The sequence below is a fragment of the Mustela lutreola genome, chromosome 5 (genome assembly GCF_030435805.1).
Source record: "Mustela lutreola isolate mMusLut2 chromosome 5, mMusLut2.pri, whole genome shotgun sequence".
NCBI classification, from domain to species: Eukaryota; Metazoa; Chordata; class Mammalia; order Carnivora; family Mustelidae; genus Mustela; species Mustela lutreola.
The window spans coordinates 17,641,630-17,666,407 of record NC_081294.1 but is presented as its reverse complement, the minus strand read 5'-3'; the positions used below and the strand labels follow the sequence as shown (position 1 = coordinate 17,666,407).

Sequence of the window (24,778 nt, the reverse complement as noted above, 5' to 3'; positions counted from 1 at the left end):
TTAAGGAGAACAATATAATAAACTGTTTGCCATTACATGAAAAATATATATTAGAATCAAGTCAGATACTTATATATAATAAAAAGTCATCCATGGTGTTATAAATTGTCCAGCTCAGCATGATACCTTCGTCATCTTCTGTTTAACAGAGTGAATTCTCTTTCTAAACTCTGTATGTAGCTATGTATATCTAGTCAATATCGTGCTTTGTAAAGGGTTCCCCCCTTAAATTTTTGAAGACAAACTGAGGTATAAGTGGAAAACACTTTGGGCAGATCACTTGAGAAGTCAAACGACCAGCATTAATTTATTTCTTTAAACTCAGCATATACCACTCTCTTTTGTTTTCTTTTGTTATTCTTTATTTTGTACTATCCCTATTCGTTCATTATGCCTACTATCATTTACTTTAATATAGGAGTCTAAAAGTAGAGAAATATTACCAAAATTAGTATTTTACCAGAACAGTTGATTTGAAGGAAGATTATATAAAATACTTTCTTTAACTCAAAATGTTGATCTGTTTCTGTTTATTATATATGCTAGTCATCACATAATAGGTCATGTTAGACTGATGTATTTTGTCTTAGTGTATATGCATACATTCATTTTTCCCATGATTTGTAAGTAAAGTTTTAAGTTTTAACAAACAGATTCAGGCAAATCACATAGCATCTATGCGAGTTGATGATCTAAAATGCAAATATAGAAATAATAATATATTATTTATGGAGTATTGTTAGACATTATTTCATGTGCTTATAAGTCATTTTGAATGTATCCTCATCTCTATACCATGTACTACCTGTATAAGTCTCTTAATAGTTTTTGATTGGTATGTCAGGTTTTGTTGATTTGTATGAGCATTTATATAAAGTAAAAGAATAATAATAACACTTTGTCTTTCAAATGGGATGAAAATATTTAAAGTTTTTATTTATATTTTAGTTATTTTAATTTCTATGCTGATGCATTTATCTATGTGTGTTTTGACACCTGAGTTTTCTGTCTTAGAAAAGCATTGGTAGAAAATAGAGATAGAAATACACACACACACATATATGCACACACTCACATCTACACAGATAATAGATTCAAGGTAGCAGAGATATAGCTCCCCTTGTATGTATAATGTTTATTTTTATTGTTGATTTATGTTTTTTAATTTTTCTACATAGAACATATTACTTGGGATAATTAAATATCCTAAAGTGATATTTAAAGGTATTTTTTTGTAGACAAAGGAGTTTGAAAACCTACGAATTTGTTTATTTAAAGGAAATGGGTAACCGTCATCATGTTTATTATTTTCTTCATCCAAAATTTTCCATATCAGCTTGCAAAGTTGTAGACATTTTATGCTCTCTTTGTTGTATAAACTAATCCATAGTTATCATATAAATGTATAATAAATGGCACTGTTGGGACTATAGATTGACAATTATTTCAACTGATGGGATTTTGATACTTGGGTGCACATCAAAGTATGCTTACCATGAGTATAGAACAGAATAGTATCAACCAATTTAGTTCCAACTAAACTTCTGTAAAATACGAGCCACATTTCTGTGTGTTGTCTTGAAATTTATAGGCCTTATCTGGTTTTTCTTGTCCCAGTTTATATCATTCACTATCAAAAATATAACCATGACACTGATAAAGTGTTGCTGCTCATGTTGTTCAAAAAATACTGTACCTTCGGAGAGTCTCTCTATAAAACACCATTCTGACTCTGAAGAAATGGCATTTGGTGTTTGATCACTCACATTAATATTGTTTTATTTTTATATCAAACAGTAAAACAGCAGTAACATTGAATTACTGATGACATTTTTATTAGCAAACTGTGGACTTGAGATGATGCTTCTAGTTTACTGGACATGGTAGCAAGCTAACAAGTTAGAGTGGTTGAAACATGCAGGGGCTTGTACATGAGCAAAACTGCCTTTTTGCCACACGCACAAGGTCCCTAAATATCATTTAAGATACCCACATACAGAAGAAGCTGGATATTTCTTATAGTAGAACCTCAATAAATATACATTGAATTTAAGTTATAGTTATTCCAACTTTAAGAAAGAAATAGGCTGAGAAAGATAGAAAAGGAGAGGGGGGGTGGAGGGAGGAAGAGAGAGGGAATGAGAAAGAGATTTCTCAACCATGAGATAAAATATTTCTTTTTTTTTTACAAGATATTAAAACCATCTAGAAATTAAAATAACCATTTCCAGCATCATATTCCAATACAGGAAATAATTCAATTGGAAGAACCAACCATTAGAAATTTGTAATTTAGGGCACCTGGGTGACTCAGTGGGTTAAAGCCTCTGCCTTCAGCTCAGGTCATGATCTCAGGGTCCTGGGATCAAGCCCCACATCAGGCTCTCTGCTCAGCGGGGAGCCCGCTTCCTCCTCCTCTCTCTCTGCCTGCCTCTCTGCCTGCTTGTGATCTCTGTCTGTCAAATAAATAAATAAATAAACCTAATAAATAAATAAATAAATAAATAAATAAATTTGAAAAAGAAAAAAAAGAAATTTGTAATGTTATCTTACTAACCATTATTTTGGTGTCACTGATGTTCTCCCAGAGGCCACTACTAGCTGTAGTGGTTCTGTGTTCTTTAGGTAGTTATTAGTAGGAAATAAGGACATTTAAATTTAATGTACCAAATACTTTCTATCATTTATAGTTCTTTAAATTTTTATTTTGCCACTGTTTCCAGGAAATGACTTACGGTTCTGTGCTTTTGTTACTCAAAGTTGTTTCCAGGGTTATATAGGAAATATTTCCAAATAGTTTTTTAAAAAATACCAATTTTACATACAACTCTCTGGAAAATAATTACAATTCAAAGAAGAGGTTTTCTATTGCTTTGAATTTTTAAAAAAATGACAGGTTTATTAAGACAAAATATCAACTAAACAAATTGGAAACATAAAGCAAAATAGTAATTTTTGTCTTTCAGTTATTTAATATAATCCTATTTATGAAATGCAGTGAAATGCACATTTTTTCTGTAGTTCTTAAGAATGTAAATGACTAATCCTTACAAGTTATGTAAAGATTATACCAAAAACAAATTGCCTATTTTAATTAAAAGTTTAGGGAATCTCGAAAATATATTCTAAAATAGCTGTATTCTTGCTTTTCCAAGAAATTTATTTTTTTTTCTTGCATGATAGAAATTCTCACTCCCCTTCATTCATTTTAGTAATTATTTTTGAGTGGTATAGAGATGATGCATTCATAATGGTGGTTGACTTTATTATTGCAATTCAAGCAGGTCAAACAAAAGCTTTGCTTTTGTTTCCATATATAGTAAAACTTTTTTTTTTGCAATTTTTCTCTTCCATTTATTTAGGCACTACTTTTAATATCCCATAAAATGTATAATTTATGATTAAAATAATAACATACTTGGTTTTTATACCTCTACAGGGAAAAAGGGATAAATATCCCTCATGGTGTAGTAGTTTTCAATAAAAGGTTTACCTTCTGAAATATGGTTTTCATATGTATCTCTTGGTACCTACTAAATAAAGCGTTGTTTTAGCACTAGCATTTTTCTTACATGCTATTTTAATGATACTATATATCTTTTTCATTTAATTTTATTAATAGTATTAAACATAGAATCCCCTAATGAACAGTTTGTTGAATACCCATTAAATTAAAAAGAAAGAAAAAAACCATTAAAATAATTAAGAAAACCATAGTTATTCTTCATAAATTCTCTACATTCTATGTTTAATCACATCCCATCCTAAGGAGACAAATTTGAGCCAATAGGTATTTTTCTAGTCAAAGCTCCCAGTCCCATTTATAAGGTATAATCACTATTGTCAAGTGGGGATTTTCTTCTTTAGTGTTAATTTCCAGATAATTCTTTTACATACTGATATAACACAAATATTAAAATGGAAAAGAATCTATAGATCACAATTTCATGGCTGCGATGAAATTGGTTCTGTGTGTGTGTGTATGTATATTATATATATATAATATTTATATATGCAGTTTATAATATATATAGTTTATATATATAATATATTATATATATAATATTTATATACACAGTTTATATATACAGTTTATAATATATATATACACACAAAAGAAATCAGCTCACCTGACATATGTAACCTACACACACACACACACACACACACACAGTATCATCAATATTATTATCTTAAGGATATCCAGGTTTCCCTGCTATCTGAAATAGAGCCTTCCTATGAAAGCTTTCATAAACTGAAATGACTTAAAGAAGCAAGACCCGTTAATTTCTATAGTAAAAATTTTGAGGACCCCCTCCACCCAGGCCCCTGAAAGGACCTATTTTAGTCTGTTCTGATATTTTACACACATCTTGCTAATGGATGCACAGCTGAGTGGAGCTAACTCACAGATGTTCACAGACAGAGTTCAAAGCTCTGGGGCTAGTATGCTGGAATGGCTGAGAGTGAGTCCAGGGAAGGAGCTGGGTGGGGCCACTCTCAAGGCTCAGGGTGTGCACTGCCTCTGTAGGAGTTCATTGCAAAAGAAATGTGGAACGCTATTATCAGTCTTCTCTCTTTTTCATAAAAGCAAAAGTCCTCTTCTGATGTCTTTTAGTTATAAAATCAGGTACTAATTGTGGTCATTCTAAGAGTAAAGTGACCTGACATGAAACTTTCAAAAAGCAGGGTTTACTTATATAGTCTTATTTTCCCAATGTTCTGTGTACATTCGAGTCACAAAATATGGCATTGTTATGTGAAAACAGTAAAAGAACACGCTAATGTGACCATTTCGGTGTGATTTACTATTATTACTCCATTTTATTTATTCATAAATCTACTAAAGATGATAAGTTAGTGTTTCCCCCATTTCTTACAACAGGGTTGAAAAAGTGAAAGAGATGTGTGCGTGCTTTGTGCAGTCTCCCCCCATAAATCATCTTGGCTATTAAAGAATTATGAACTCTCATTTTTGTGACAATAGTTTATAAACAAAACAAACTACTTTAGCATGAATCTATTTTCTGGTGAATGGAAGGAGTAAGAATATGAACAGGGCAATCGGTCTGATTCTAATGTAATACTAAGATTATTGGAAAAACAAATATAGCATTATTATGTATTGTGCCATAAAAAAAAAGGTAGTCCAAATAAACTTCCTTTACTATTAGCTTTGACTTTTGTCCTTGAAAAGAACAGAAAACCAGGAAACCATCTCTTTGCAATTTCTTTTTTCCATGTGTGCGTTTGTGTGTATGTGTGTGCATGTGTGTGTGTATTTTCTACATATTCTTGGGACCATATTAAGATTCTGATCCAAAACAGCCAAATAGTTTTCAGCAGTACACTTCATGTTTAAATTTCTAAATTATTGTCTCAAATTGGGTTTCTAATCAGTATATCTATAGTCACGCTCTCATTCATTTATCAACAGGCATTACTTTTTTCACTAATTTTTCATTAACCTTTAAAATGTCACTTGGGAAGATTAAAAATTAACAACAAAATAGACCTTATTATTTAAAATATAGCATGGATATAAAATAGTGTCATGTTTGTATGTATGGGATAATCCAAGGAGGTCAGCTCAGGGTGTCCACTCAGGGCATTAAGACTAGTACTCTTGACTCAGCTGACAGGTTAAATGTAGAGAGTATCTACAGCACTGAATGCACTGTAGATAAAGAAGGGGAAATCATTATAAGGGCACACATTTCAGATGTAGGCTTAATTGTAAGGTAAACTAAGCAAAGCTTTCTAAAAGATCAAAAGTGATCATCTAGAATTATTTTGGGAGAAATACCTGAAAGTTTACAAATTAACAGGGAGTTATTTTGCCAAAATCCCCAAATAAGGTAAATTTAAATTGCATGTGTACTTGATCCTGGAAATGAGAGAAAGTTGATTAAATAGAATGGGTATCAGTATGAATTTTCATTCCAAAAAATGAGAATGGAATATACCGTAATAAATACAATTCCAGAGAAAGTTGGAATTGCATTACTAAAAAGAAGAAAGCTCCTCATAATGCCAGTGAACATACTAAGGGAGAAGGTTTGCAAATTTGCTAGAAGGGGATGATAACTGCTGCTATAAATCTGATAGTGTGAAGTTTTTTAAAAACTAGTAGTTTGGGGGTGCCTGGGTGGTTCAGTGGGTTAATGCCTCTGCCTTCGGTTAGGGTCATGATCCTGGGATCCTGGGATCAAGCCCCCACATTGGGCTTTCTGCTTAGCAGGGAGCCTGCTTCCTTTCCTCTCTCTCTGCCTGCCTATCTGCCTACTTATGATCTCTGTCTGTCAAATAAATAAATAAAATATTTAAATAAAAATAAAAGCTAGTACTTTCGTGAAGATCTACTCAACTGAAGAATTATTGTGTCTGTAATTATGAATGGACAATTTAAATATCCCCTCTGTAAAACCAGTTTTATTAATATAATTATTAAACCAGGTTTATATATAGTGAAACAAAAGCTTTATTCGATGAATTTGTTATATCTTTAATTCTGTTGTATTTATTATGGAAACTATAATTTTCATTAGAAGAAATAATTGTAAGAAAGAATAAGAACAAGAATGTATTTTTTTCCTTTCTTTCTTCTTCTTCTTTTTTTTTTTTGGTTATGATAAATTTGGCACGTAGAGGTGGTGACCAGCATTCATCTCTCATATCTGATTAAGGGATTTGTGCTTTTCCAGGGTACATTCAGGCTAATTAAAATCATGCGTATGTTTTCATTAGTGGGAGCAGAAGAGTAATTCCTCAAGTTTATGATAAAAATGTCTATTACATGATAAGAAATTGAGTTCCTCTTTTGATTATCACAGTCAGGAGAGTAAATGATTCAGTCTTCCTTTATGAAAAATGAGTAACATGTTTATTTTTATTTATTTGTTTATCCATTTATCTTATTTTTTTCACAGAGCATAAATGAAAATGTTTATACAAACAGAGATAATCTCATTTTTCCTTTGGAAAAATACTCTACCCACTAATAAATGTTAGTTTGAAATTGTGCAAAGCTCAGTTTTCTTATTATTTAACAGAAAAATGTAATGCCTGTACTATGGTCTAAAATGTGAACACAACGTCTTCTACTTCACAATTACATTTGGCCAACGTTCTTTTCAGCTCCCTGCTATGTTTCATCTATTTTTTTTAAATACAATATTGCTACTTGTTATTAAAGTTATATTATTAATAGTAATAGTCAATAACAGCTACCATTTATTAAGAACTAAGTACTACTGAAGCTTTCCTGAATGTGTTAACTGAAGCTAAAGATCTTAAAGTAGGGACTGTTTTCCCTATTTTGTGAATTTCAAAACAAAGGTTTTGAAAATTTCACTCACTTCTCCCAGCTTTGGTGTTCTCATTTCATTCCCAGCCTAATGGGGCCATTATGACCACAGAAGTGCTTATCTTAGAACGTCAACACAGGCAGTCCCAGGACTGGAGAATCTGAACCCTTCTACAGGTTTTGTTTTAGCATTTTTGAAGTTGCTCAGTGTTTTGAACAAATGAAAGAGAATACATTATAAATAATTGTATAAAATGTCTGTTGTACTGAATTGTCCTGTTTTCTCACACAAAGGAATGTTCTCAGAGAAGCTAAATTATACTAGTTGAGAAAATAAATAAATAAATAATACTAGTTGAGGTTTCAAATGTAACTGTTTCTTCAAAATTCTCACTATGAGTAATTTATAAATTAACTTCAAGAAATTCTGGGGAGATCCGTCCAAAATAAAACCAAACATTCATTGCTCAAACTATTTCTGAAATACTAGAAACCAAGACACTATTAATGTTTCTAACTAAAAATATATATATATGGAAACTTATTTGCCTATATAGAATGATTCATTTGATTATTTAATCTCTGGATCTCTCAGTACCTAGATGTATTCAGTATTCAGTATCCAGTATTCCCTCCTCCTCTCCTCCACCCAAATAATATATACTTTGTCTGATCCAACGAAGCAAAATACTTAACCATATGGGAATTAGAACAAATTACGGACAGCTCAGATTTCTGGACAACTCCACTCTAGATCCATCTAAGTCCTTTATAATTCACTGGAAGGCAATTGAGAGGTATTTCTATATTAACCCAATTTTCCTAGTCCTGATTAATTTGGATACATTAAAATGTACACACATCAAAAATTAAAATAGAATAGGAATGCATATGGCTATTGACATCTATGAATATTATGTTAAAAATTGGAAGTACCTAGTCTTACTTTTTTTTTTAAGATTTTATTTATTTATTTGACAGACAGAGGTCATAAGTAGGCAGAGAGGGAGGCAGAGAGAGAAGAGGAAGCAGGCTCCCCATGGAGCAGAGAGCCCAATATAGGGCTTAATCCCAGGACCCTGGGATCATGACCTGAGCCAAAGGCAGAGGCTTTAAACCACTGAGCCCCCCAGGCGCCCCTTACTCTTTTTTTCTACATGTGTTATATTGAGTCAACACATTGGGGAAAAGGGCTAATCTAAGTCAAGTCACGAAAGGTCAGCTGTTAGGTCTTCTGTGGCATTCTGTTCATTCACGTAATTAGGTGTTTTGTACTGAGCACTTGTGATACAAGAAATAAACTGTGCTACGAGTACTGAAGAGACTCAAGTATCTTGCAAGGCATGATGCTGGTTTCCTTACGCTGTGTAACAAATTACAACAAGCTTTGTAGCACAAATGGACTCCTGTTTTTTATCTCACATTTCTGTGTACTAGAAGTCTGGGCAGGCTTAACTCTGCTCTTTAGTTAGAGGGTCACGAGGTGGAACTCAAGGTTTAACCCAGGCTGGTCTCTTATCTGGAGGATCTAGGGAAGAGTCGAATTCCAATGTCATTCAGGTTCTTGGCAGAAGAAATTACCCACCATAGTAGGACTGAGTTCCTATTTTCTCACTGGCAGCTGGGAGTCTTTCTCAGAGAGAGGCAACTTGTAGATCCTTTGCACAGGGTCTTGGCTATCTTTAAGCCAGAAACAGCCTTCTTGTTTTTCAAATCTTTGACCTCCCCTTCTGTCCCCTGATGGAGAAAATGCTGTTTTTAAATGGTGCAATAAATTAGATTAGGCTCACCGGGATAATATTATTTACTATTAATTGCAACTTTAATTACATCTGCAAAAATTATTTTGCTATTATAAAAGAGGGACCTTGGGATTATTGTAGAATTCACCAACACAGATGGCGGTAGAATACAGAGAATAGAGAAGTTAGCCTTTGCAGAGTTATCTTTATACTTGCATTTGCTGCTGTAAATATCTCAGTAATGCAAACATCTGAACATAAAAAGAAATGTTAAAGAAAGGGGGTAGAGATTGTGGGAAAGAAGGGAACCATACTTCTTTTTTTTTTTTTTTTCCAACTAAACCTAGTTAGTAATCTATGTCTGAATCCGTTATTTTGTATTCTGTTTCATGTTATACTCTTGATCCTGAGTGGTTTAGTTTTCATTGCTGCTACATTTGTGTCGTTGATATTGTTAGCCAACCAACATGTATTTGATGTTAACATTATAAAAGATTTACTTTCCCTTGGGAATTTTGCAGAAAGTTTTTAAGTCTTTTATCAAGTGAGTGTCTAGGTGTATCGGTTAGGGTTACACCAGAGAACAAGAACCAGTATATATATATATATATACGTATATATGTATATACGTATATATATATATACGTATATATATATATATATATATATACGTATATATATATATACGTATATATATATATACTGGAGGGAGAGAGAAAGAGAGAGAGAGAGAATGAGAATTTTATTGCCAGGAATTGGCTTATGAATAAGTAGGAGCTGGGTAGGCAAATTCAACATTTGTAGGGCAGGCCATGAGAGGGCAGGCTGCATCTCTGAGACACAAGCAAAGCCACTGCCTACAGGCAGAATTTATTCCTTCCTTCCTTCCTTCCTTCCTCCTTTCCTTCCAGGGAAGCCTTGTCTATGCTCTTTAAGACTTTCAGGGGATCGAATCAAGCCCACACAAATTATCTATGATAATCTCCTTACTTAAAGCCAACTAATTATGAACTTTAGTCACATGTCCAAAATACTTTTGCAGCAACACCTAGATTGCTATTTGATTACAGAGCTGGTGACTGTCACCTGGCCAAGTTGACAGAAAAAAACACCATCACTAGTTCTTGTTTTTACTTTTAAACTAAGTGATCTGCTTTCTTTCCACAGTGTCATTCTACCACACTCTGTTGAAAACAGTATTATTTCTTTTTAACATTAATTTCCCTAAATGCATATTACAATGTCAGATACATATTACAATGTCACTTGTGTGAGCAAGTGCTTGGTGGCCTTGTACATGACTTAACAATCATGGTAATTTAGAAATAACCATCCACTTTCATTTTTTTTTCCATGAACAAAATAGGTAGACATCAATGGTATAAAATAACGTTCTCTCTATATATTTTATAATTTCATTTTGCCATTACAGTAAATTCAGAGTCAACTCACACTTCAAGTACTGGAGCTACTTATTGGTGTCCACAGTCAGGGTAGTAAAATGGTTTCAGATCAAACACAAAGTGCTACGTTCCTGCATATTCCTTCTACTCAGTGCCATGTTTGCCCATATTCCAAAGGAAGACCTTGAATATGGCAGGATATAGAAACCGATGCTTATTTAACGGCAGACTTCTGTGGCTACCTTGGTTCTCCAAGAGAATCAGATGTTTTTCATGTAAACTTAGATACCAAACCTTCCCTGAGATTACTTCAATCCATATATCATGCTATAGAATGACAAATTGGTACTTCCTTTTCCCTAGGTAATATCTACATGTACAAATGATAGGAGAAAGAAAAGGTCATTCATTTATCAACAAAAATGTTCAGTCAATAAACTTCTCTCTAAAAAGCAATGGCTTTGTCTTAAAATTTTCCAGATAAAAAATATTAAAAACTCATAGCAGAGCTATAATCCTTTTTAGTGATTTTTAAATGTCATTTCATTTGTAATACCAACAATTGCTGTCATTTATTGATAGAGAACATAAAGACGTGGAAAACTGGAAAGACAAAATGATTGGTTTTAATTGTGATATGAAAGAGCATATTGACATTTTTCCTTGTTATTATGTTTAATAAAATTCTCCCATTTACTTATATTTGAGTAAAAAATTGAAGTCTTTTTCCAAGGCTTACATCCTTAGGTTAATTTTATCCTGGGGGGGGGGAACATATTAAAGAGCTATGCTTGTCTATGTTTATAAGCTTAGAATTCCTTTCTACATTATCATAAAAAAAAGTCATAAGGTCACCATTGTCTGGAATAGAGTGCACAACCATATTGTTATGATGGAGAAGGATTAAATGACTTCGGTTCTACTTTTGGAAGTGCTGTAAGATATACTCTGTGATTATTCCAACCTACAAATTTTAACTATGGAGAAAAAAAATGTAAATATAAATTTGTTTTACTACAAGTCATGATAATTTTACGTTGAAAGAGATTGGATTTGACAAGTGTTTAACTGAAATAAAAATATTATGGTGCGTAAAATATAGAAATTATTTATACTATTTCATAAGTTTATGGATATCACTGTTATTTCATGTGTTGTAAGTCAGGATTTATTTAAGTTTCTTCTATACAAAACACGGTTTGAGTAAAAGATGCACAGTGCTCTAGCAATGTTCAACACATCACTACTAGACTAAGTTGCGATTGGCAACAACTATTTAAGCCAGCATTGGTATAGTTGGGGTTAATAAACTAAGGCTTATGGGTCAAATCTGACCTACTATCTATTTTTGTATAGATGACAAAGAAAGATTTTATATTTTTAATGGTTACATTTTAAATTATTGTACCTACAAAATATCCTTAATTTTGCCTTTTTGCTATAAACTCTAAAACACTTACTATCTTGTCCTTTAAGAAGCCACTTTGCCAAACTGTATGTCAGATGAACATAGAATAATGGAGAGTCAGCAAACCTGAAGTCTAACTTATAGTTTTTAGTTATTATCCGTGTGACCTTAGGGAGGTTGGATTTCATTTATATTAGCCTTGATTTCTTCACCTGCAAAATGAACGTAATAGTATGATTTACTCATCCTGTAAATACAGTAATTCTCAAAGGAAATAATATTCATGCCATCTCTTTGAAAAGTATGTAACACTATAAAATGGGCATATTATGGAATCAGCATACACATAGAGCTTGGCTTCAGAGCAAGCTTTGAGTAACTGGTGAATTTCAATCCCCAATAATCCAATTCCTAACATTATTGATTTGAGGAAACTTATCCTAAATTAATCTAAATACTGTAGCCAGCAAAAACTTTCCATAACCTAGTTCTTTGTAAGAGTTGAGGTCCTGCTAAGAAGTAGCTGTTGGTATAGCCTTATGCCCCTGATTAGCTCTTACCTGCTTCCACCCATTGGCAGTGACGAATTTCCTGACAACAGTTGGTTTGTTCTGGAATACCCCTCTTATGGGACTTACTCCTTTATGGTCCAATGGTTTGGAAAACACCCACCCCTCATCTCGCTCTGTAATTTAGGCATGGTGTTTTTATTGCCAGGATATTGCCTCTCGAGCCAGCTTTGAGAGTTATGTCAGTGTTTTGTAGCCCTTCCCACACTAAGTGGAAGGTCTGTCTGTCTTCTGACTTATCTCCTCCTCAGAAGTCCTGGAATACTGAGGGGCCATTGCATTTAGTGTGGATGAAGCCCAACACAGAATTCCAAATAGATTAGGGCCAAGTTCCTACTATATGAATTCCCCTTTACCTACAGAGATACCATAAATCTCACTTGTTTGCTGAACAGCAATAGTCAGGAAGGGTAATGGAAAACCTAAGAATGACATCCTTTTAGTGGATGTTGCCATGGTCTATGCCAGGCCACGAAGCCTAGTGGTAAAACAGGGCTCCTGTGTTTACTTTGTCTGAGAACCACTCCAGCAAAAATCCCTCATAAAGATGCCCATCTAAATTAAGCAGAAATACTTGTGTTACACTACAAAAATTTTGTTTTTAGTTGACGTCTTCTGCATGGTCAATAGATTACATGGGCTCTCAGCTTAGGGCGACTTAAAGATACCCTCAACTTTCAGCCAGCTTCAGGGCTCCATGTCCCTGAGTCACTTAAGCTCACTACGAAACCTCAGACCTCCTGAGCATTAAGTATTTACTCCTAAAAAATCAGAATTTTAACACATCTTTAACACCTTTGATCAGCCTGTGTATTTCCTGGCTTTTCTAAAATTGAATTGAATTGAATTTCTAAAATTGAATTGATGATCCTGAGAAGTCTGGCTCCATACATATCCTTATCTAAGATGTTCATTCAACGACCATGCTAAAACTCAATTCAGAAAAGCCTGAATTTTTCCATCAAGTAGCTCACTTTGAAGGCAATCAGAGTTCACCAGAACAAGGCTAATAGTCTTCCTATTAATTGTAAGTATCAGAGAGAAAACATAAAGTTTATAGCGTAATGATTCTGGAATAATTAGAATTACTTCAAGTTATTGGTAAAAGGGTTACCCCCATTCTTATTTTATTTTTTAATGTATTTAAATTATTGCTAAACTGTCATGCTTTAGAATAGAATTCTCATAACTATGAGAATTTTTTCTTAATTAAAGCCACTAAAAGCAGAATATAGCAAGTTAGTTTTACCATAATTCATTATCTTGCAGCTAGTTGTATGTCTGTCCTCTGTCATTAATGTAATGAATTGTATGCTTTAATTATAAATGAAGATGTAAATGATGAAATATTAATTTTCTCAAGAAATGTTTATTAATAATATATAATTCTTATATTTTCAGATCCATAGCACTGAGGTTAAAATTAGTCAAAAATAAGTTAAAATGACAATTTTATGAAATGAAAAATAACTCATTTTTAAGTGGAGGAGAGTACATACACAGTAAGACTGAAAAGCATTCAATTTAATTGTGAAGTTGTTTTGTTCATGATGAAAAATTATTTGCATAAAATGGCACCTTAAAATAACAAGGGTTTTCTCCATTAGAAATCAAGCCTCTAATTTTGGGTCTTTAGATAAGAAAAATAACACTATGTGATAAAGGTAAATGGTCCTTGCTTTGTAGTCCCTTTGAGATAACTGTTCTGAATGAAAGAGTTCTGGTGTGGTGAATTGTGATAGCTTTTCATATACCCAACAGGGTGGAAGCATCTGGAAGTCTAATTCCCCGAAGAGTTTTCCGTGCTGCTTTTAAACAGAATAGTGAAATGATGGAACAGGTAAACATCTGCCAGTTACAGGAAACCGATATTTTGTTCAATAGGGCATTAGACTGTGTGTTCAGCAAATATTTACTGAGGGTCTATTTTGTATCTAGTAATTACATTAAACACTGTGAGCATTATCAGAGAGTAGAGGTGCTTTAAATAAACACATAATGTTGAAGTTTGGAAAGAAGTCAGATAAGACCCAGGAATAAAAATCTAGAGATCAGGAACTTATATTATGATAACAATTAGAGGAAAGGGACTGGCTGTTTCCTTGGAATAGTTGGAAGTCACTGTATAGGACTATCAAGGTGAATTTTTAATTATAGGCAAGAAATTTACATTTTATTCAATAAGGAAGTGAGGACTATGGCGCTTTCTTTGACAAATGAGTGACATGTCAATTATTAAGCTTTATAATGAATAATATACCTTCAGCTGTTTTTCACCACTATCGATAGGATATGTTGGGAAATGGGGGTAATAGTTTCTGGAATCAAGTTTAAGATCTTATTGGCCGGCTAACTTCTTTGTGAGGATTGCAATAAAATAATATTAACATCCTATACTACTACAGGAAACACAATGGCGGTCCAAGTGTAGTGAGCTAGACTACACTGTCACGGCAGGCCCATTAGTATTAGTCACTTAAAGCCAAAGCCAGAGAAGACACACTGTGTTAATGATACTTGGGATATGTTGGGATGGGGGGAGGAGCCCTTATCTTTTACACAGCACACTGAAAGTTTTACGAATGGAATAATATCACGCCTGGGATTTTTTTTTTTTTTTTTCAAATCTATCCAAGAACAGAGTTGGAGAATATAGAGGGAACAAGATTGGCCACACATAGCCAAATGATAAAGCTGGATGATGCAAACATGGGTGTCTCTCAATCCTGTGTCTTTATTTTTTTTATACTTGCCTGAAATTTTGTAATAGCAAGTTGGAAAACAATTGAAACTAAATGAAAGGAAATGGGCTCCTTGTCTATTTCTAGTCCAGGGTCCACCACACATCTCAGATTTCACCCCTTCCGTACAATGGCCTTGCTGGAGCTCATTCAACAGGGAAAAGCAGATTCCGCAAAAGCAGGGGAGGGACTTTGCTCAATACCAGAATACTTATATTTTTTTCTGACCAAGGCTTCTTTCTAGAAGCCACACCCCTCCATGTTAGCTGATCTGTCTCCCTGTGGAATGGGAATCGGTTTCATTAGTTTTTACCCTTCTTGATGAAAGAGGACAGAGAGAAAATGAAAATACAGCTCATACCACTGGTCAACCATAAGGAGTTGGTACGGATGTTTTCCAGCTGATGCTTTCCAGGCTCATCTGGAATGAGATGACCTATGAGAGACCTATGACAGTATCAACATCTACTCTGCAAGAAGTCATGTATCTCTTGAACTTAAAATATTTAAACCGGAACCGTATGAAATTAAGGAGGTATAGCCAGCTCCTTCACCTTTATTTATGTAAACATTAAAAAAAAAAAAAGGAAAAAAAATTGGAAGAGGAAGGGTAAATAAAACAAACTAAAGATTATCCTTTTTCATTTTTCTTCAGTTTACACTTCTTATATACAGAAACTGGTGAGTGAGCCTATTAAAACTCCAATGTTAATCTCATCAAGGAAAAAAACCCTTAGTTTCTCATGATCCATAATCTTCCTTTAAAAATGTGTAAATAGACATGTATATTATAATCTGTTTTTTTCTATTAAGAAACTGTGAAAACTTCCCATGTAAAAAATATGTTGATATGATGTTAAGGATGCATTTATCAAATTTTCTCATTTATATTTAATCAATACATTAGTATATACAATATTTCAATATTAAAAGCGCAGTGACATAATACACAAAATTTTCTCAATAAACATCTCTGGAGTCATGAGTCATTTATAATATTTTTGTTGCAAATGTCAAAATTATTCCCTTGAAATTAGTAGCAGTGTATATGTCCAATAGCAATTCATTATTATGCTTTGTAATAAAATTGCCCAAAAATAAAATGATATGATCTTATTTTACATCTTTAATGAGAAAAAATTTCTTCAGGATTCACAATATAAAACAAAACAATAGTATGACATGTTTAGCCTACATCCAATTGGATATAATCATTACAATTAAAAACAAAGTTTTCTTTAGGGTTTTCATAGTGTGCCTATTGCCTATTTAACAAAAAACAGTTGCTAATGTTTATTGAGCCCTTACTTTCTATCAGTTACCTTTTGGCTAGTATATGTCTACTAAGACATTTAATCCTATTTCCTCACAAGCCATGAACTCATATTACACTATTTTATCCTATTTTCTTTTTTTTTTTTTAAAGATTTAATTTATTTATTTGACAGAGAGAGATCACAGTAGGAGAGAGGCAGGGAAGAGATCACAGAGAGAGGAAGGGAAGCAGGCCCCCTGCTGAGCAGAGAGCCCGATGTGGGACTCGATCCCAGGACCCTGAGATCATGACCTGAGCTGAAGGCAGTGGCTTAACCCACTGAGCCACCCAGGCGCCCCTATCCTATTTTCTTATCTGAGGAAATGGAGGTAAATGTGGTTTAAGCAAAAACCCAAGGGTTCACAGTACTGTTTTCTCCTGTCATGCTGCTATGTTGTTTTAATCCCAGGAAGTGAGCCACCCAGATTTCTGCTATTTTTATCACATATTTTACCACTGCACCATGATTAAAATAAGTCCATGTAGTTGATGTACATGAGATAGTAAAAGTGTTATTTCCGACTCTTCACCAACAGTCTGGGATATGTTAAAGCCCTGTATTCCTGCGGATTGTTTAAATTCTTTTTTTTTTTTTTTAAGATTTTATTTCTTTATTTGACAGAGATCACAAGCAGGCAGAGATGCAAGCAAAGGGAGGGGGTGGGAAGCAGGCTCCCCGCTGAGCAGGGAGCTTGATGTGGGGCTCTATCCCAGGACCCTCTGAGATCATGACCTGAGCCGAAGGCAGCGGCTTAACCCACTGAGCCACCCAGGCGCCCTTGTTTAAATTCTTTTAATAAGGAAACTAGAGTCAGCAAGGCCGATAGAAGTTACCTATTCTTTATGTTGTGGCAAATTACTGACTTTTGCTGATAGTGAGAAAGAACAAGTTGACATGAGAGGAACCTGCATGTTACAGTCAGCGTAACTGAGGCTGGAAGGAAACAGTATTCAGAAGTTAATGGAGTTGCCATGAAACCCAAAGAAAAAGTGCAATTTAGCAAATAAGTAAATAAGAGGAAGAGGGAGATCCTTTTAGAGCCGCTCTGTACCCATATCAACTTTGTGATGCTATATAAATTATTTTCAGCTTAAGGCCTGTCAAATGCTGTTAGAGCCTGAGAAAGTTCAATTATTTTCCTGTAACAGAGTCACCTGCTGTTGCATAGATGCAGAAGATAAGCTATGGTAAGATTTCACATTAAAGAGAAGTTAGAAATAAATGGACAATAATATCAAGAAGTAATTAAGTATCAAGAAGTATCAATAGTATCAAGAAGTAATTAAGCATTTCACGGTGGCCGTTGTTTGAAATAGAATGGTACTTTATTTCCCTTGGTAAAATTTTACTGAACTATTATCTGGATAGGTACTAGGGCATTAAGTTTAAAGTTGTCTTAAACTATGATTGAATGAGGAATGCTGTGTACAATTAAAGAAACCAATAGAAATATAAAGTAGGTGATTTTATTCCATCTTAAATATGGTTTCTTTGGAAAATAAGAAATAGAGTTAAAGGCGTGCACACCGTTATCTTATTATGGATATAATATAGCATTAGCAGTTTAATTACAGTCATATTCTACTAAAGAACAGTTGAGGAAGATGTGTAGTCTTGCAACTTTATTGAAGTGTAACCCATAAAATAAGCTGCACATATTTAAAGTGCAAATTAGATGAGTTTTGACGGATGTGTACAACTGTGAAACCGCCACCGTAATCAAGATACGGCACATTCTCATCATCCTTTTGTCATTCCTTGCTGTGCCCTCATCCTCCATCAGTCACTTTCTTGCCTTCTGTCACTTTGGTTTAATTTCCATATTTTAAAAGTTTTCATAAGTGGAATGATACACCAGTTACTTGCGTCCTATTTGTGTCTGGTTCTTTTTAGTCGGCACAAAGACCTTGTGATTGTTGAGTATATAAGTAGTTTATTCTTTTTAATTGATGAGTAATATTTCACTGTCTGAGGGTACTTGTTGGTGCTTTGGATTTTTTGTAGTTTTTTGCTATTATGAATAGAGTGAATCATTTGTGTATCAGTCTTTGAATGGACATATGCTTTCTCTTGTTTGGGGTATATACATTGGAAGGAGATAGCGGCATCACACAATAGGCTTATTCTTAACTTTTTAAGAAATTACCAAAATGTGTTTCAGAGTGGTTGTACCGTTTTATATTCCCATGAGCAGTATGTGAGGGTTATAGATGTTCTGCATCATTGACTCTACTCGGTATTGTTAAGTTTTTCTTTCTTTCTTTTTTTTTTTTTTTTATTTTAACTGTGTTAATAGATGCATGGTAGCAGAAATGACTTTAAACAATTTAAATATATAGTTTCAAATTAAGAGACCCATGTAAATTGGATTTTTTTTTGTTCTAGTTTTTAGTGAACAGCAAATTAATCTGATACTGTTTTTCACTTCACCGCTTCCAGATGTTTCTACCTTCCATAACTTTACAATCACTGGAACTTCCCTGCTTTCTGACTTTCCACAGAGAGTCAAAATATCTGCTTAATAAAGAAATAAACACACCTATCCTTTTTCTATTAAGCAGACTGTTCACTACATAGTATTTTATATGTATGTCTTTAATAACCTGTCTTTTAATCATTGCTTAAAATGTGCGTGGTTTGGAATTTATAGGCATAATTCTAGACATCATGAATTTTCGGTGGTTTTAAGTGAGTTTGATATGAATTGACTCTAATAGTCTTAAGGCTGTATATATTATTTACTTCATTTTGTTTACACTGAATAATCATACCTACAAGATACAAAGTAAAATAAATCTGAGCTAACAGGAAAGGGGTAAAACATCAAGTAATTGTGGCTACTGAAAGCTATTTGTTTTTCTTTTAATTATGTACTGTGATTTTTTGTTTCACTTTAAAATAACTTCATACTGAAGTGTAAATGTGATTTTAAAAATACAAAATATATTATTGTTGTATGTCCATTTTTCAATTATGTTTCCTAATTTAATTCTCAGTCATTTTAATTAAATAGGCTAAGGATCCATTCTAGATGTAATGTAATAACAATATCCTTTAAAAGGGAAGTATTATAGTTACTTAAAAAAATAGCAACTTTTTTCATGTACTCCATGTGAAATTTCAAATCAATGACTCCTGGCTGAATCTTAAGTTGCTTCAGTTACAAAAACAAAATATTTTTCCCATAATGTCATTTATGGAATAAAATTAAACTGTTAGGGCATGACAGGGTGGGAGAGGGGAGAAAGAGTGTATTTGCTTATAATCTTTTCTTGTTGGCTGCCTGATTATTTCTGAATTAAGTTGAAAATATATCCCACACTATTAGCCAAATAGATAACATAATTTAAATAGCTGACTGAAATCTTTGAGATAGTATATACTAATTTCCTCACATGTTCCAATGAAATTTTTGACTGGAAGCTTCTTCCTTTGTTTTTTTGTTTTTGTTTTGTTTTTAAGATTTATTTATTTATTTATTTATTTTAGAGAATGGGAAAGAGAAAGAGAGAGAGAGAGTGAGGAATGGAGGGTCAGAGGGAGGCAGAGAAAGAGAGAACCTCAAGCAGATTCTGTGCTGAGTGTAGAGCCCAATGGGGTCTCCATTTGATGACCCTGAGATCACGACCTGAGCCAAAATCAAGAGACAGACGCTTGACCAACTGAACCACTCAGGTGCCCCATTAAATGGAAACTTTTTTAAATGACTCCAGGTTATAAAGCTAGTGGAGCCAGAATTTTGACTCTGGTTCAAGCTTTCTGTTACCCAGTTTAGCCTTCTTTCTCTCCAGAAGTTCATAGTATTTCAAATCCATGAGTATGTATGAGTGAAGCCTGGCCTCATTCATGTGAGCTGGCCTCAAATTGGAACAGTTTACCTTAAGGCTATTAGATTTCAGCCATTCTACCCCTGTCCTTACACATAAGTAGAAATAGGTACAATATATGAGAATGGTACGTTTAATCTATGAGAACGGTAGTACTCAGCAAGCATTCCTGTGTTAGTATTAGCTAGTGCTACTGATGAAAGTCAATTTGTCATTACTTTGTTAGATTGCTTGCTTGTTCAACTTATTTATTTATTTATTTTTAAGATTTAAAACAACTAACACTAATGTTAGGAGATTTCCTTTCTCTTGATTATTAAATCACCAAGAAAGAAGTAGGGAGGTAATATTTGAATCTGAAGTCCATAGAGAAGAAGAAGGGATTCATACAAGGATCATATGACCAATATCTAATATAGGAGTAGTCAAGAAGGCTTTTTTGATCTTGACTATTATTATATGAGAAAAATATAAGAAATCTAAATGGAGAAATTCCTGTATATATCAATCACAACCTTCCAACCAGCTCAGAATATTTCTCTGTGGAGAAATTCCTGTACATATCAATCACAGCCATCCTACCAGCCGTTACTACATGATAATCTCAACTGTCACTCTTTAAATGATAATCTCAATTGTCATTCTTTAGTACAAACCCAAGTAAATGAAGAAAGAGTGGCTTCCATTTAGATATCCATTTGAGTCTTTATTGACTGCAACATGACTCAGACAAACATATTATTTGAGGTATGGTGGGAAACAATAACACTGTCTGGAAAGGAAGACATCAGATTTTCCACTAAGAATCAGAGACTAAAGAACAATCACTTCGCTCTTTTTCTTCTTAATTCCCCATCATTAAACTATGAATAAAATACTTCTCGTAATTTATATCAAAAGATTCCCATAAAAATCAAATGAGATAATAGGTGGGAAACTTCTTGGCAAAGTTTAAGGACTGAATTAATTTGAGTTATCATCATTCTTTTCTTTTAGACAGAATTTTTATTAGACGCCTTGAAAAAATGTGGTCACAACATTTCTCTGTGAGATTATGAATGTGTCTCATAATTCCAGCAGCGCATATGAAATGGCGGAATTCAAGTGAGGTTTAAGAAACTTCTAGATAATGTAAAAACATGCTAGAAATGAATTTCTCAGGTCTGCAATTCCTATGAGTTTGCTGTTCCATTACTACTGCTGGAGAAGTAATATCAGAATAAATATCAGAATAAAATATCAGAAATCATCAAAATTGTGGCCTACTGTATAAGTAAATGTTCTTGATGTACACATATATTAGGGTAGGGTCCTTTTCCTGTTTAAAAAACATAAAGTATAATTTTTGAAGAAGAGGGAGAATGAATCTTAAAAGGGATTGTATGTGTGTGCGTGCACATGCTAATGAAATTACACCATTTGGAAATTCTAGATTGTTTATTATTTTTTTTTGGCTAAAAAAGTTTTTTGTTGTTGGTTTTCTTTTTCTACTAAAAGATATATAACTATTTACTGTGACTAAACTTTTATAGTATAATATTTTATCAGTTACAAGACCTACATTTTTAGAGATACAAATGTATTTTTTCACATTATAAAAACAAGAAAATTTCCTCTTCTTTTAGAATCAGGTATTTTTTTGTGGATGTTGTTCTTGTTGGTTTTAATGTTTGGAAATTTCTAAGCAAGAAGATTTTACTGTTAAAGTGACCTGAGTTTTAATTTTAGATTTGCTCTGTACTGGCTGTGAGGCACTGATAAATTTAGTAAGCTTCTCAGCATCTTAGCTTAATTAATAAAAATTTAAAAAATAATAATGCCTGCTTAATAGGATTGTTCTAAGGATGCCATGGATAACAACTACAGTTAGAGTGCGTGCAGAACGTGTGCCACATGGCAAGCACTTACAAAAAGTATCTATAAGGATGACTGCTCTATCTTTTTCATACTGCCCACCAATGAATAATAATTTACTTTGCTACTCATGAATGTACTTCCACCTAAAATCAATTATTTGTTTAAAAGACTACTGTAGAGTCACTCATATTCTTTGTAGAAAATGTTTAAGGTGAAAGACACTTGGAGTTTATGAGAACAAGAGGACCCGTCATTTAGAAATCGCATCAGTGCAAACGTATGCAGTCGGGGCTTTCCAGATAGAAACCATCTATGATAGCACCAAATTAGCTCAACTTAGCCTATGCTTGTTATAGCATTGCTTGCATAGTTTTTCAAATAGCATTTTAAGTTAGTAGTGACGATAATTCCAAGTGGATAGGGTTCTAAATAAATAAATAAATAAATAAAAATAAGCACTATCTTAATTAGAAAGTTTTTAGAAGAGGTCGCTATTTAAGATCTTCAGAATGAGCCTTAGACCAATAAGAGAACAGAGTGCTTTAATTGCATGACCACCCAAACATGGGAATCTTCGAATCCATCAGATATTCATTTCCAAGTGCTGTGTTAACAATGAGTCAGGATCCTCACAGAAGAATTTGCAGTTGTGTTTCCTGTTGACTATTTATTTACAATTTATGTGCATCAATTTTGATTTAAGCAGCCTCTTTTCTACCAGAACACTCTACGGCCAGTCTATAATTGGATAATGGATTTCCTGCTTAGCAGCTGCAGAAGTTACTCCCTCTCCTGAAGTGTATCGACTGGGTTTCTTTGCCTTCAGGTCTCCCCCTCCACCAGCGGAGGGAGCAAGAGTCCTCCTCTGCAAGGGACACAGGCTCACAGCCCCTTGTCCTGGGGCTTCTCAGCAGTTTCTCTGTTTTAAGTTCAAGTGTCTAGCCTATTATAGCAACTCAGTTACACTGAAGTTTTACTTTGTCCAATAAGTTCCATCAAAGAACTTGTATTTTAATGAAATCTGTTTAAAAAATATTTGAGAAATAAATTCTCTATAATGCTTTGTGCATTCCTTTACTGAAATTTGACATTGTCCTCAGATATATGTTAACATTAAAACATTATGATGCAAATACAACCCCCCCTTCTGTTTGCCTTACACACACACACATCAAGGGAATGCCATATGTCCCTAGTGAAACCTACTTGGAAAAGCAGAAATGTTGAACATATCACGCAATACCATTGTGAGAGGACATTTGTCAGTTTTCTCTCTGGCAATGAGATTTTTCTCACCCTCAAGACATGCAAATGACTTTTTTCATCTGTTCTTTTTATGTTATTTGAATAATGTTCTCCTATAGAAGTAAGGGCTGTCAAAAATTAACCATTTGGGGCTTCCGTGTTTAGTTATGCCACCTTTTGGAGAAACTAGATCTCTTCAGGGAAGTGATAACTTTTAAAGTCCGAGATGTTGAACTTCTCAGGTGGTCAGTGGATAAGTATCAGCAGGGTTGTTAACCGCACATGACTATATAAAAATGTGTTGCATTTTGGATGCTCTCCTACTCTTGTTTGCTTTAGTTTTAGAAATCACTATTTCAACTGATAATAGAAAAGATGATTCAGTTCAATGTAATATAGTCTCTTGCTACTCAGGTTAATAGTATAATGCAAACGTCTCTGTTAAGTCTGTTGCTAACTTAAAATGCTATCTGAAAAACGACACAAGCAATGCTCTATTCTCCATGCCTTGGTTTGAGTGTTCACATCTGTAAGAAACTGCCAAACAAGCTTATTTAGTATGAATAATTTTAATACATCAGAGAGTTGCACTCTGGAGGGCTGTGATAAACCTCTAAATTCATTTTACGTAGACATAGGTTGAAGTACGCACCAGGCTTGGAGCAAAGACCTATGCAGCTATCTCTTTTATCACATCGCTTTAAACATTGAGCTTTAGACTTTCCTTGCAAATCAGCTCTATCAGGCTCTTAATTGTTTCACTGTACCTGATCTCTAAAAGGAATGCACCTTGCAACGCCGCAGGAGAAAGCCCATTTGTTTAAGTCCTCCGATGGCTTAACACGGTGGCTAATCTCCTTGCAAATTATAGTCATAGTTGCAGTTCATCCATCAGGCTGGAAAAGACAAGATTCCCAAGTGGCCTCGGAGCCTTTTCCAGTGCCCAGGAGACCCGCCGACCCTCCGCGCGTGTTGCGTGCGCACAGGGAGTGTTTCCCCGCTAATCAGGTCAATGATTATCGCCCGGCTCCGGGGACCTGCCAGGAGCCTATCACAGCAGTTAGGGAGCCACCAAACGCAGCGTGCTGGCGGAGGATCTCCCGTTAGGAAACATCGCTTAGTCCTCATTTACTCACTGGAACCTCTAAGGATTTCAGCTTATCTTTTTGTCCTCGTAGACAGTGAGAGGCTCAGCATAAACAGGGAAAAGACGCACCGCAGGCAGCTACTTGGAGAGTGTTGATTGAAAACTTGGATCTCCCCACCCCATTCACGGTTGATTTGACTGATGTCTCACCTCATTCACAGAGAATATTTCAATTAAGGTAAGTGCTGCTAGATCTGAGCTGCACCGCGCTGAATTT

At 34.1% G+C, this 24,778-nt stretch overlaps 1 protein-coding gene across 2 annotated transcripts in view; it reads left to right on the top strand.

Moving 5' to 3' along the window:
- Nucleotides 1–24,778, top strand: part of CDH12 (cadherin 12) — a 1,003,438-nt gene that overhangs the window by 599,461 nt on the left and 379,199 nt on the right. Inside the window, exon 1 of one of the 2 annotated variants that reach the window (XM_059173700.1) lies at nt 24,336–24,739. The exons of the other annotated variant lie outside the window; for it this stretch is intronic. The gene's annotated coding sequence lies outside the window, so the exon portion shown is untranslated. Of the gene's footprint in view, nt 1–24,335; nt 24,740–24,778 lie in introns of those variants that run through there. 2 annotated transcript variants of the gene reach the window in all.